The sequence below is a fragment of the Nanorana parkeri genome, unplaced genomic scaffold (assembly GCF_000935625.1).
Source record: "Nanorana parkeri isolate BGI_ZX_2015 unplaced genomic scaffold, ASM93562v1 scaffold1401, whole genome shotgun sequence".
Classification (NCBI taxonomy): Eukaryota; Metazoa; Chordata; class Amphibia; order Anura; family Dicroglossidae; genus Nanorana; species Nanorana parkeri.
The window spans coordinates 393,408-405,540 of record NW_017307669.1 but is presented as its reverse complement, the minus strand read 5'-3'; the positions used below and the strand labels follow the sequence as shown (position 1 = coordinate 405,540).

General features: G+C 44.2%; 1 protein-coding gene across 1 annotated transcript in view; it reads right to left on the bottom strand.

Annotated features, from left to right (window-relative positions):
* RSBN1 (round spermatid basic protein 1) overlaps positions 1 to 12,133 on the bottom strand; it is a 54,004-nt gene that overhangs the window by 26,272 nt on the left and 15,599 nt on the right. The window lies entirely within an intron of this gene.

The window sequence follows — 12,133 nt, the reverse complement described above, 5'->3', positions numbered from 1 at the left end:
AGCTAACTGTTGTACAATGCATATTAAATATAACATGTAACCAGTCACAAAGGGGGGCTTGAATGGCAAAATGTTAAAGGCCCGGTTCACACCTGGGCGTTTTGTAGCGCTTTTGAACGCTCTGCAAAACGCTCAAACACCGAAATCCCATTATTTCCTATGGGTATGGTTCACACCTGGGCGTATTACAGGCCGTATGAACGCGCTACAAAAACGTCCTACGCCCAAAGAAGTACAGGAGCTTCTTTGTGGCGTTTTTGTCGCACGTTTCCATTGGGATACAGCCAGGTAGCCCTCAGAAACGCACGTTTGTCGCGTGTTTAACTGCGACACACGCGCATATTTGATACGCCTAGGTGTGAACCCAGCCTAAATGTAAAACATTCATTTGTTGAAGAGGGCCAGGAGAACTAGGCACTAGACATTTAAATTGAATCTGTGCCAAGACTACACACAATATTTATAAATTCCTGAACAAGCAATAAAGTAATTTAAAAAACAAGCTCACACTAACCTCTGCAGCTAGAGGTTAAGTTCTCTTCAAAGTTTACAACAGAGGCACTAAAATCTTAGCTCTCTTATTACTTTCTACTGCTGCAAAGTCTCGGCAGCCCACCAGAGCGCCAATGTACACAGCAGGTGTTTTCAGCTCTTAGAAAAACTGAAGCCAACTTTTAGAATCTTTGTTGTGATCTTAGAGAATGAATTACTTCACAGTACACACAGCTAGAGAATTCAAGCATCCTAACTCCTCCAGATCTAAAAACCTTTGTTAAAAAGGTGCCCATACACCTTACGATTATCGGACGATTTTCGTATACGATCGACTTTTCGGACGATAATCGTATGTGTGCATTGCAGTATCCGACCGACATTACTGTACAATGTTTGAAAACTTTGCTAGATCGTGCGATTTTCATAAGGTTGCTGGCGTTTCCGACGTCAAAAGTCGTACGATCTACACTGCGCTTGCGCTAACGAAAATACGGCAAATCAATTACCGCATTTCGTCCAGGTGCTTTTCGTTAATTACGGCTAAATTAATCTTGCGATCGGGGCAGGATGGGGCTGCCGTATGAAAATCGTACGACTATTCGGACAAAAAGTTTCGTCCGATTATCGTAAGGTGTATGGGCACCTTTTGTCTCATTACAGGTGTTTTACCTAAATACAAAACAACCTTAGGCCTGGTTCACACCTGGGGTGTTCCTACGCGCTGTAAAACGCTCAACATGTGAAAACCAATGATTGCCTATGGTTCCCACCTGGGCATTTTACAGCGCATAGGAACTCGCTGGAAAATGCACTACGCCCAAAGAAGTACAGGAGCTTCTTTGGGGCGTATTTGCAGCACGTATCCATTAGGATACAGCCGGATAGCCTTCGGAAAGGCGCGTTTGTCGCGTGTTTCTTTTACCGCAAATCGCTGTAAAATCACGCAGCAAACGCGCATATTCCGTATGCCCACGTGTGAACCCAGCGTTATAGTAGTCAGGCATGCCCAAATACGTTTGAAAAATTTGTGGGTTTTGAACCAACTTTAATAGGGCTTATACTAAGAAGTGCTGAATACGTGAAAGTTTTTCAATTACTTTATAATACATTGTGATTTACTTTTTTGTGTGCGGGGGAGTGTGTGAAAGGAAGTCCACACTACTACTAATAAAACTATTCATAAATTAAAAAACACACGCACACAAAAAAAAAAAAAAAAGATAGTGTTTTGAAACTTTTACATTTAAAAAGGTGCCCATACACCTTACGATTATCGGACGATTTTCGTATGCGATCGACTTTTCGGCCGATAATCGTATGTGTGCATTGCAGTGTCCGACCGACATTACTGTACAATTGTACGACTTTTGACGGTCAGGCATGTTTGAAAACTTTACTCGATCGTACAATTGTCGTAAGGTTGCTGGTGTTTCCGTCCGTCAAAAGTCGTACGATCTACACTGCGCATGCGCGAACGAAAATACGACAAATCAATTACCGCATTTCGTCCAGGTGCTTTTCGTTAATTACGGCTAAATTAATCTTGCGATCATCGGGGCAGGATGGGGCTGTCGTACGAAAATCGTACGACTATTCGATCGGACGAAAAGTTTCGTCCGATAATCGTAAGGTGTATGGGCACCTTAAGAATATCTGTAAATACTTTAACATGCACCTGTGCCCAGAGTGCCCACTAAAGAAAAACTTTTTTGGGTTACAAATGAACTAGCAAAATGTATACACGTTCATGAAGAGGTCATTTAAGTCAAGTGTAGTAAGTTAGTGTAAATCAATGGTTTAGCTAAACACAATTTGGCCAAGCACTTATCATTTGACCTTTTGCTGATATGCACAGCACAGGGTGAAGCAGAAGGATCTCAGAGAGAGTGCATAATATCATCAACTGAGTGGGGAATGGAAGGAATGGAAAAGGGGAAGTAGCTGACTGCGGGTATCCACTTTGTGGCCGAGTTGCTGTTCCCAGTTGCTTCCACTTTGTTATAATACCATTAACATATGACTGTGGAATATTTAGTAGCAAGGAAATTCCACGGATGGACTTATTGCACAGGTGGCAACCTATCACGGTACCACGCTTGAATTCACTGAGGTCTTGAGAGTAACCCATTCTTCACAAATGTTTTTAGAAGCAGTCTGCATGCCTAGGTGCTTGATTTGATACACCTGTGACCTAGGAGATGATTGGAACACCTGAAGCCAATGATTTGGAGGGGTGTCCCAATACTTTTGGCAATAGTGTGTGTAAAGGTGGCCATACACTGTACAACCATCGCAAGACCTTAGTCTTGCGATGGTTGTAAAGTGATTAAAAAAAAACTTACGATCTGCCCATCTTGGACAGGCAGATCGTACTCTCGATCATCGCAAGCCCGCCCCCGAGGGGCGGGCTTCCGATGACCGCAATGCTGAACGGGCAGTGTGCGCGTGCGCACACCGTCCCGTTCGGCTTTTGTCTCCCGAGCACCGTTCAAAACAGCCGAAAATTGTACGATTCTCGGCTGGTTTTCTAACATGCTCCTTAGACAAAAGATGTGCGACCGTACAGTAAAAACGGTCGCACGTCTTCGTTCACACTGTTCGATTCTCGTACGAGAATCGAGCAGTGTATGGGCACCTTAAAGCGTGATCACCTGCAATGGAAAGTGTGGTACTGCAAGGCCATGCATTCCAGTGCAGTGAGTGCAAAAACTGTGCATGCAGTTTTATTCTGAAGTAACCGTTATGTTTGTAACACTAGATGTGTATTTTACTTTAAATTAGGGATGGCTTTTTTTTTTTTTATCGGGTTAGTTGGCAGATTATGAAAATAATCAGTAGTTGCAGCCCTAGAAAATCACAAAAACTTTGTTACGGAACTCATCCATAAAAGTAGTATTAAACTCAAATTTTTCAATAATTAATACAGATTAAATACATTTCTGCCCAAACACTTACAGTCACCATATTTCCAAACACCTCCAACTTCCTGTCCAGTACAAGATCACAAGGGATAGAGCAATCTCCAGCATCTGTCTAAAGGTGCCCATACACCTTACGACCATCGCAAGACTTTGTCTTGCGATGGTCGTATGCTTATTGAAAGCTCGTACGATCTGCCCACCTTGGACGGGCAGATCGTACTTGCGATCATCGAAAGCCCGCCCTGCTGAGGGGCGGGCTTCCGATGACCGCAATGCAGAATGGGCAGTGTGCGCATGCGCACACCGGCCCGTTCCGCAGCTATCGGACGAGCAGGCTAGAAACCCTCCGACAATCGTACGCATGTTGGTTCGACAAAAGACATGCGACCGTACAGTAGAAACGGTCACACGTCTTCGTTCACACTGCTCGATTCTCGTATGATCGCGGGATTCCGCCCAATTCTCGTACGAGAATCGAGCAGTGTATGGGCACCTTATTTCTAGCTTGGAGGAAAGCGGAGTGGGGAGCAAGGAGCAGGGGAACGGCTCGCCTTGCTGGGTGTGCGTTGTGCAGACACACAGCTAACAAGCACACACAAGGATGGCTCCAGAGGACTCTGCAAGGGAAAGGAGCCACCCTAAAAACAGGATATTAGTGCTCAGGGGACCAGCTGACTCTACAGGAAATTAAAATCTTGAAGCATCCAGAAACAGAATCTAAAAAAAACTGGACTTTAAGATCACTTTAAACATCCCAACAGATCTTCTGAGGCCAAAAAGGTCTATACTGAACACCTCTAGAAAACAAATGCATTCTCACTTTTTTTGTGTAGTAAAAGAAAAAAAAATAAATTTTTAAATTTAGGTCAGGTGGTACAGAGAGTAATGTAATCTTCAAGTACCCCTCATGTGAAAATTCCTGTTCATGCATTTGATCTGATCAGACCATTGACCTTAATATTCACACATTTTATTGTACAAAAAAAAAAAAAAAAAATCAAACTTTAGTAAACGAACCTCAGCTATATTCTATTCCCGCCTAAGCATTCCTAACCCTCCCAGCAGCCCATCTCATTAATTCTTAACCATTCCTAATGATGGCCTGTCCAGGAAATGAATAATGGTGCAAATCTATAAAATACTTGTGAATTTACCAAAATGACCTATTCAGAAACAGCTCTAGGTAGCAAACTTCCTATATCAACCTGGCAAACCAGATTTCGGTTGGAATAAAAGCTTGTAAAGCCGACAGTCGGCTCTACAAGTTTAAACAGAGTCCCGGCGGCAAAAGTCGCCGGGAGTCTGTTTAAACAGCCCCGATGCTGGCGACGTACACTGTACGTCGTCAGTCACGAAGGGGTTAAGCACCTTATGTCCCAATTCAAACAAGTATTTTGTAACTGTGCAATCGCGCTACAAAACACCCGACACAAGAAATCCCATGATTTTCAATAGGGCCTGTTCACACCTCAGCATTTGGACGCCAGCGCCAAATCGCTGAACACAGGGAGGAGAAGGAAGAACATGAGATTCTTTTGGCAATTTGCAGCTAATATTTTTTCCCCAGACTTCAAAGGAAACACCGGGGAATGTGACAAGCGTTTTGCACATTTCTGTGCATGTTTTTGAGCGGGTTTGTCTATTGACCTCAATGTCTCTCAATCTGGAAATTATAAATTTTAATCTTACAGGGTGTCTACTCCTGGTTTGCTGTGCCGTGATGGAGCTCCATCCATATGTGTATTGCTGGTACCGGTCCCTTGCGGGCCCTGTAAAAGGTGCTGGCAGCCAGAATGTGATGTCACTTAGGTCCAGGCACCTCTACAAGACATGCGAGGGAGCTGTAAGCAATGCATGTATGGATGGAGCTTCCTCGCGGCCATAGCTCCTGCTCACCCAACCTCAAGCTGACACTCAGCACCGGGCAGCATATTTTGAATGGCTTTTGGCGTGAGAACTGACAGTGCTGCACTGGGGGAAGCCTCTCGCCTAGAAAAGAAAAAGGCACGTGGCGACCCACTGAACATGGGGTCGCGACCCACTTTTGGGTCACGACCCACCAGTTGAGAACCAATGCTCCAGAGCCTACATATAAACTCCAAGGAGTAACCCTCCCTCAAACAAACACCAGCTGTGAATGGACTTACTGTTAATGTCCTATTGTTGCCACACTCGCACTCTACTACCTTATTCACGTATACATGGAGCGTTATTCTGGTATCAACGATGATGTACACTGCAAATTATCTAATGCTCTTACATAGGTTTTTTATTCTTGTTCTAGAAGAAGAAAAAAAAAATGGTACTGCTTGCACTAGGGCTGCACCAACTAATCGATAAATAGCTGAGAATAGTTGTCAACTATTCTCATTATCGATTAGTTGGATCCCCTAGCTCTCTCCTCCATGCTGGGAGGAGGGCATAGCAGTGGGCGGGTGCAATAGTCAGCCTGCGATTGGCTATTGCAGTTTGAAATGGCCAATAGCAGGTTGGTTATTGCACCAGCCGACTACCTGCTGTATTTACATTCAGCTGCCGTCTGCAGAATCTTGCCACTGGCAGCTGTCATTCCCTCTGGCCGGAACTATTCAAGCGCCATGTGCTTACAAAAAAACATTAGAAAAATAAAAATGAAAAGGTGGGGGGAAAAGTAATTTTTTGTTTCGGCCTGACAAATTCTGCTGCAGGAGGTGCATTGCAGTGCCAATCATTTGAATGGCACCCCAAATGCACCTCCCACCCACAGTGTGATCGCTGCACTGGAACCGCGGCACCGCAATGCCATGTGTTCCAGTGCAGTTCGATTGCAAAAAAATTGTGCATACAGGTTTTACTCTAAAGTAAATTTTGTAACACTGCACTGGTGTATTTAAATTAAAAGGATGGTATTTAAAAAAAAAAAAAAAAAAAAAAAAAAAAAAAGGGGGGGGGAGCACAAGACTAGCATACCTCAGTTAAAATAAAAGGAACTGGAGGATACAACCATTGTACACCATAATACGTATATACATATATAAACTCTCCAAAATCGTGCAGGAATCTCTGCTGTCCTGGTAGGTTCCTAGAAACATAGTTACCAGTGTTGTGGAAATTTTATTAGGATGTGTTTTTAGTGTATTGTAATGTTTTGTCATTAGTCTCTCAGTGTCTAGGTAAATAGACACTGGGGGATTAATCCATTGGAGGAGATTTCTTATGCGTGGCGGAGCAGTGTCTTCTTGGCGAATGTATGGACACCGGCTGGGGCCCACCCGTGCAATGCATAGATTGGCTTGCGTGGATACATTTGTTTGGAACGCAGTATATGAAAGGAACGTGCGTTTGTTCTCTCTGGTGTGCCTGATCAACACGCTTGAGATACAACGTTATCCCTGTGAATGAGCGCGCATGAGAATCATAGTAACGTTATGCGGCATTGATCACGGAGCCGCGCTGGATAAAGTCACTCTGGTGATTGATTGTTCTACTACATGTGTTTTGTTAGCTGGCTCCTGTTCACTTCCTGTCTGCCCCACTTCCTGGTTTGCTGGTTGCTGAAATCATCTGTTGGTTTGCCATCACTTCCTGTCTCGCTGTTGAGACACCCCTTCCTGTCTGACATCACTTCCTGTTGGGCAAGTATAAACATACCTGTGCTCAGGGCGCTTAGCATGGGATCAACGAACAAGCAACATCTGTCTACATGACTCTATAGAAGGGGATACTTCCAGTTCTTGCATAAAAGAGCGTAGTACAACAGTGGAAATTCTTTGCGTTTGGCGCAGCTTAATGCGACATGGATTTGTGCGTTGAACCAAGTGAATTTCCATAACACCAGGTACCCAACTAATTTTCTCTAGTCACCTTCCAGGACAGCATCAGAGAATAAGCGAGCACCACAATCAGGGGGTGACCACAGATTGCAGAACTTTTCTTCCGAAAGTCTGCTCTTGGTTGGCCGTCACGTCAACTCTGTAATGCTTGACAAATGTCAAGAAACTGGACCAGGTAGCTGCTCTGCAAATCTGATCTGGTGTAGCCCGTTCTTTTTGCCCATGAAGAGGCCAAGGCACTCGTAGAGTGTGCCATTATATGCTCTGGTGGTTTTAAACTCTGTAGGTTATAAGCTTGTTTGATTGCCAATTTAATCCACCTTCCTATAGTGCTTTTGGAAGCTCTCAGGCCCTCCCTAGGACCTAAAAAGAGAATTAACAGATTATTCGACTTCCTGATGCCCCTCGTCTTATTCAGGTACTCCAATACACATCAACCTGTGTCTTCCAGCACAGGCTTTCTGGACGGAACTGGACTCTGCTCTCTCCATATCCCGATAGCAATCTTGGACCAGCAGCCGAGATGGGACTTAATCTGATGCGTAACAGGTGAGATGTTTTTTTACTATCCTGGAAGTGCATTAATTTTAACCTTATTAAACAGTCACTTTTATACTGCACTTAGATCTGTGTGCCGGTTTTCTATGTTTTCTTCACAATACACATCAACGGACATCAATGCCTTGCCATGCTGCTTCTTTTTTATTAGATGGATTGGAGCAAAAAGAAGGAATAACCACATGCTGTGTCATACAGAAACTACCTTAGGTAGAAAAGCCAGGTCTGGCTTCAATATGATTTTGTCCGGAAGGATAGTGCAGTAGGGATCTAAAATTGACAAAGCATGCACTTCGCTGATTTTCCTAGCTGAAACAATGGCTACTAGCAAGGCGGTTTTAAGGATAACATTTTTTTAAAGAACAAGCCCCAATTTGTTCAAACGGAGCTTCTGGGAAAGCCTGTAGGACCACTGAGAGATTCCAAGTTGGAAAATGAACCACTGCTGGTGGCTTAGCTCTGGCCACTGCTTTAAGAAAACTTTTAACCAGTGGCTCTTCTGCCAACCTTTTATCTTGGAAACAGAACTTGAAATGTACTGCAAGATACATTTTTCTCTACACCCTAAGGCCCCGTTCACATTGGGCAATTTACCGCGCGATATCGCTCTCCAATGCTTCTCAATGGGGCAAAGGGTCCTGCTGTCGCGGGGGGTCGTGTGTCGCTACAGCAGGACCCTTTTTGGAGCGGATTTAGCCGCGATTCAAGCTTGCTCAATGCAAATTGCGTGACAAACGCACGATTTGCGAACCGCTCAATGTGAACGGGGCCTAAGATGGAGACTAAAAAAGCTTTCCCTGCGTAGTCATGACCTAACTTCCAAGAAGCGTAGGTTTTCCAAACATTATTATAAAAATCGATAAAGTGGAAGGTTTCGTACTGGACATGAGGGTAGCTATAAGCCTTTCAGACAATCCTTTCTTCAAAAGCAAGTCCCTTTAAGAAACCAAGCTGTCAAGTGTAAATACTTTATGCAAGGATGTAGTACTGACTCCTGTTGAAGCAGATATGTTTTTATCGGAAGCTTCCAGGGAGGTTTTATGGTCAGTCTCAGAAGAGGAGCAAACCACTGCCTCCTCGGCCAATGGGGGTGATCAGAATGACGGTCGCCTTTTCTTCTATAATCTTGCAGATGACTCTTCGAATTAATCTGACCATAAAACCTGAGAATAAAATAGACACCTTTCTGTTTGTACTGGAGGCAAAAAGGTCCACCTGTGGCAGCCCCCATTTTTTTGCAATCATGAGGAACGTCTGATTATCCAACTCCCAATCCGATTGCCGAAAAGCTTTTCTGCTCAGAGTGTCTGCTAGTACATTCAACTTCCCCTTCAGGTGAATTGCTGATATTGACAACAGGTTCTTCTCCGCCAAAAGCAGAACATCCTACGCTAGAGACACAAGCAGATGAGATCTTACGCCATCCTGCTTGTTCAGGTAAGCGACCGCCGTCACGTTATCTGATGAAATCCGCACATGACAATTCTTGATGCGGGGAGCAAATTCCAGTAAGGCCCATTCTATGGCCTTTAGTTCCCTCATATTTGAAGATTTGCCAGTCCAAACTGCTCCAAATGCCCTGGATCATGTGCTGTTGAAAATGAGCACCCCAACCCCATGCACTTGCATCTCTTGTAATCTGCAGAGGTTCTGGTTGCTTCCAGAATCTCCCCCCTGAAAGTGTTCTGGCTTCATCCACCAACCCAGAGACTGAACTATTGCTCTGGATATTACTACTTTGTCTAACGATATCTGCCGACAGCCCCATTCTGCCAACAGAAAGTTCTGAAGGGGTCTGGCGTGCAATTGAGCCCAAAGCACTGCTGGAATGGCTGCGGTCATCAACCCCACAATCTTCCTGATAAATCTAAAAGAATAAGTTTTTCCCTTTGAACAGAGATCCCCATCTGTTGTCAGGTGGCAGATTTTGTCTACTGGCAGGAAAATACACGCTTCCTTCGTATCCACTAGGTAGACTAAAAACACTCCATTTTGGGATGGAAGGATTTGAGATTTTTCTCAGCCATCCCAGATTTTCCAGATGAGCCAAGGCCGAAGCAAGATTTTCCTCGAGGTCCTCTTGACTGTTTGCAAAAAATATAAGGTCGTCTTATATAACCCCTATTCGCTTCAATCTGAGAGGCGCAAGAGCTTCTGCTAAAACCTTCGTAAATAACCTTGGTGCTGAAGGCCTAATGGCAGAGCCTTGTACTTGAAGTGCAATACTTCTCGGTTAACCTTGATTGCGAACCTCAACAATTTCTGAGCTTCCTCTGCCATAGGGACGTGCAAATATGCATCCCTTAAGTCCACTGTGGCCAAATACATGCCCAGAAACAACTCTTACTGTATAAAATCGATTCACAAAAGTGAAGCATATCGGTAAAAAGGTATAATACAATCAAGGCGAAAAACTGCCTATGCTAATAAGAGACAAGTATTCGATCGCATGGATCCTGTAACTTTTTAAATGACAGTAAAACATATACCAACAAACATGAGAATTCGGACAGACATTAGGAGTATAGCGTTATGTATGTGATCCTTCTGCCGTACCCTACTGCCCCTAGAATTAAGTGCATCATAACGGAGATAGGAATCACAGTTTAGCCATTCGTTCAGACCGATGTAAGTGCGCTATACTGGTGTATTAGCTCCTCGTCTCGTGGAAGTGTACATATTAGGCGTTCCATAGACCCACATATGACCGTGATCGGTCTCATTGAACAGGTCGCATGTTAATATCCTATCATACATTGGTAAAAGTCTATACATAGTCCTGGAACACTTAAATTAATGACATCGATGCTGTATCCTGGTTACACGAGACATACATAGATCAAGACATGAATTAGGTTTCTGCAGTGAAAAAGACAGACATGGGGAACAAGAAAGAAAAAAGAAATGGACTCTCCCATGGGGGTCACCTGTCTAGGCTCAGTCAAGATACCCGAGGGTCTGCGGGTGGGTCCGAGGTGACGTATGTTTGATATTCCGGAGAACGCAGGAACTCCGTCCAATAAAACCATATTTTGCAAAGGCGGTTTGCATTTCTGGAGACGATACCGTCAGTTCCTCCATTCGACAGATCTCACCAACCTTGCCTAACCACATTCCCACCGTAGGGGGTCACGGGTCCCGCCAACGTATTGGAATGCATGCTTGCTGCATTGAGCAGATGGGGTAATACCGATCTCATGTACCTCTTTTTCGGGATTGTATTGTGGTGAAGAAGGCTGGGGTGTGCGGAATGTCTCGGTCGGTAAACTTGGGTAGTAGTAACTTGATCTCTCTCCAGTAGTCCTGAAGAGCCGGGCAAGTCCAGAAAATATGTAGCATGGTCCCCCCTGCTTCGTGGCATCGCCAGCACGCCGAGCCAGGTTCTTTTTACTAGAGATTCCACCTTCTTATCTATTGGAGCTTTAAAAAAAAAAAAAACCATCTCTTCGAATGATAAATCTGAATTTTTAGAAAATTTGGCAAGGGATGCGTCCACCCTTAGACATTTCTCCCACACTGCACTATCTTCTTCCTTACATGGGAACCTCCATTTAAGTTAGAAAAAAACACTTTTCTCTGGATCTGCCGATTCCACTTTAATCATGTCCTTTAAGGATTGATATACTGGAAAGGTGGGCCCTTTCTTAGCTTGCAAGCCCTTGTATAATCTGCCATGTACTGACAGTTCTCCTTGATCCTCCGCTAAACCTAGTGTATCCCAAACTGCCTTAAGCAGATCGTTGGTCTCATGGGAAGGAAATAAATATCTGTTGTGACTGTACTCCTCTTCTTCATCTGAGTCTGTGCATTCCCCTTCTTCTGAGTCAGTGGAAGAATCTGAGACTTTGGTGACCTTTTCAGCACTGTCCATGCCCACTGAGCTAGAAGCAGATTGAACCCCTGAACTGGAGGGCCCCTAAACAACCAATTGGCTTCCAATCATTCCAACATCTTGAATGACTGTGCATAATGATTGAAACAGCGACACCATCTCTTCGCTCATGCAGTCTACCAGTCCTTTAAACATGCCTGACGATTCATCCGCCACTAGCTTCCCTAAACAGGATTGGCACAGTGTTTTTTGGAAGAGGAAGGATATTTTAAGTTGCATGCTGCACACTTCTTGGTTTTGACCCGTGCGCTGACTAATGAAAGCAGTCTGTCTTCGGAGGCCTTGGTCTACAAAACACAAAAAGCAGAGCCTCTGTTGAACACCCAATCACCGCAAATCCATACAATAAAAAATGTGCCGGCCAGACTCTCATGTCAAGATACTCCATACATGGAGGAGGGGGAAAAAAAAAAAAAAAAAAAAAAAGGAAAGGAAAAAAATTCCCCTCCTTTAGC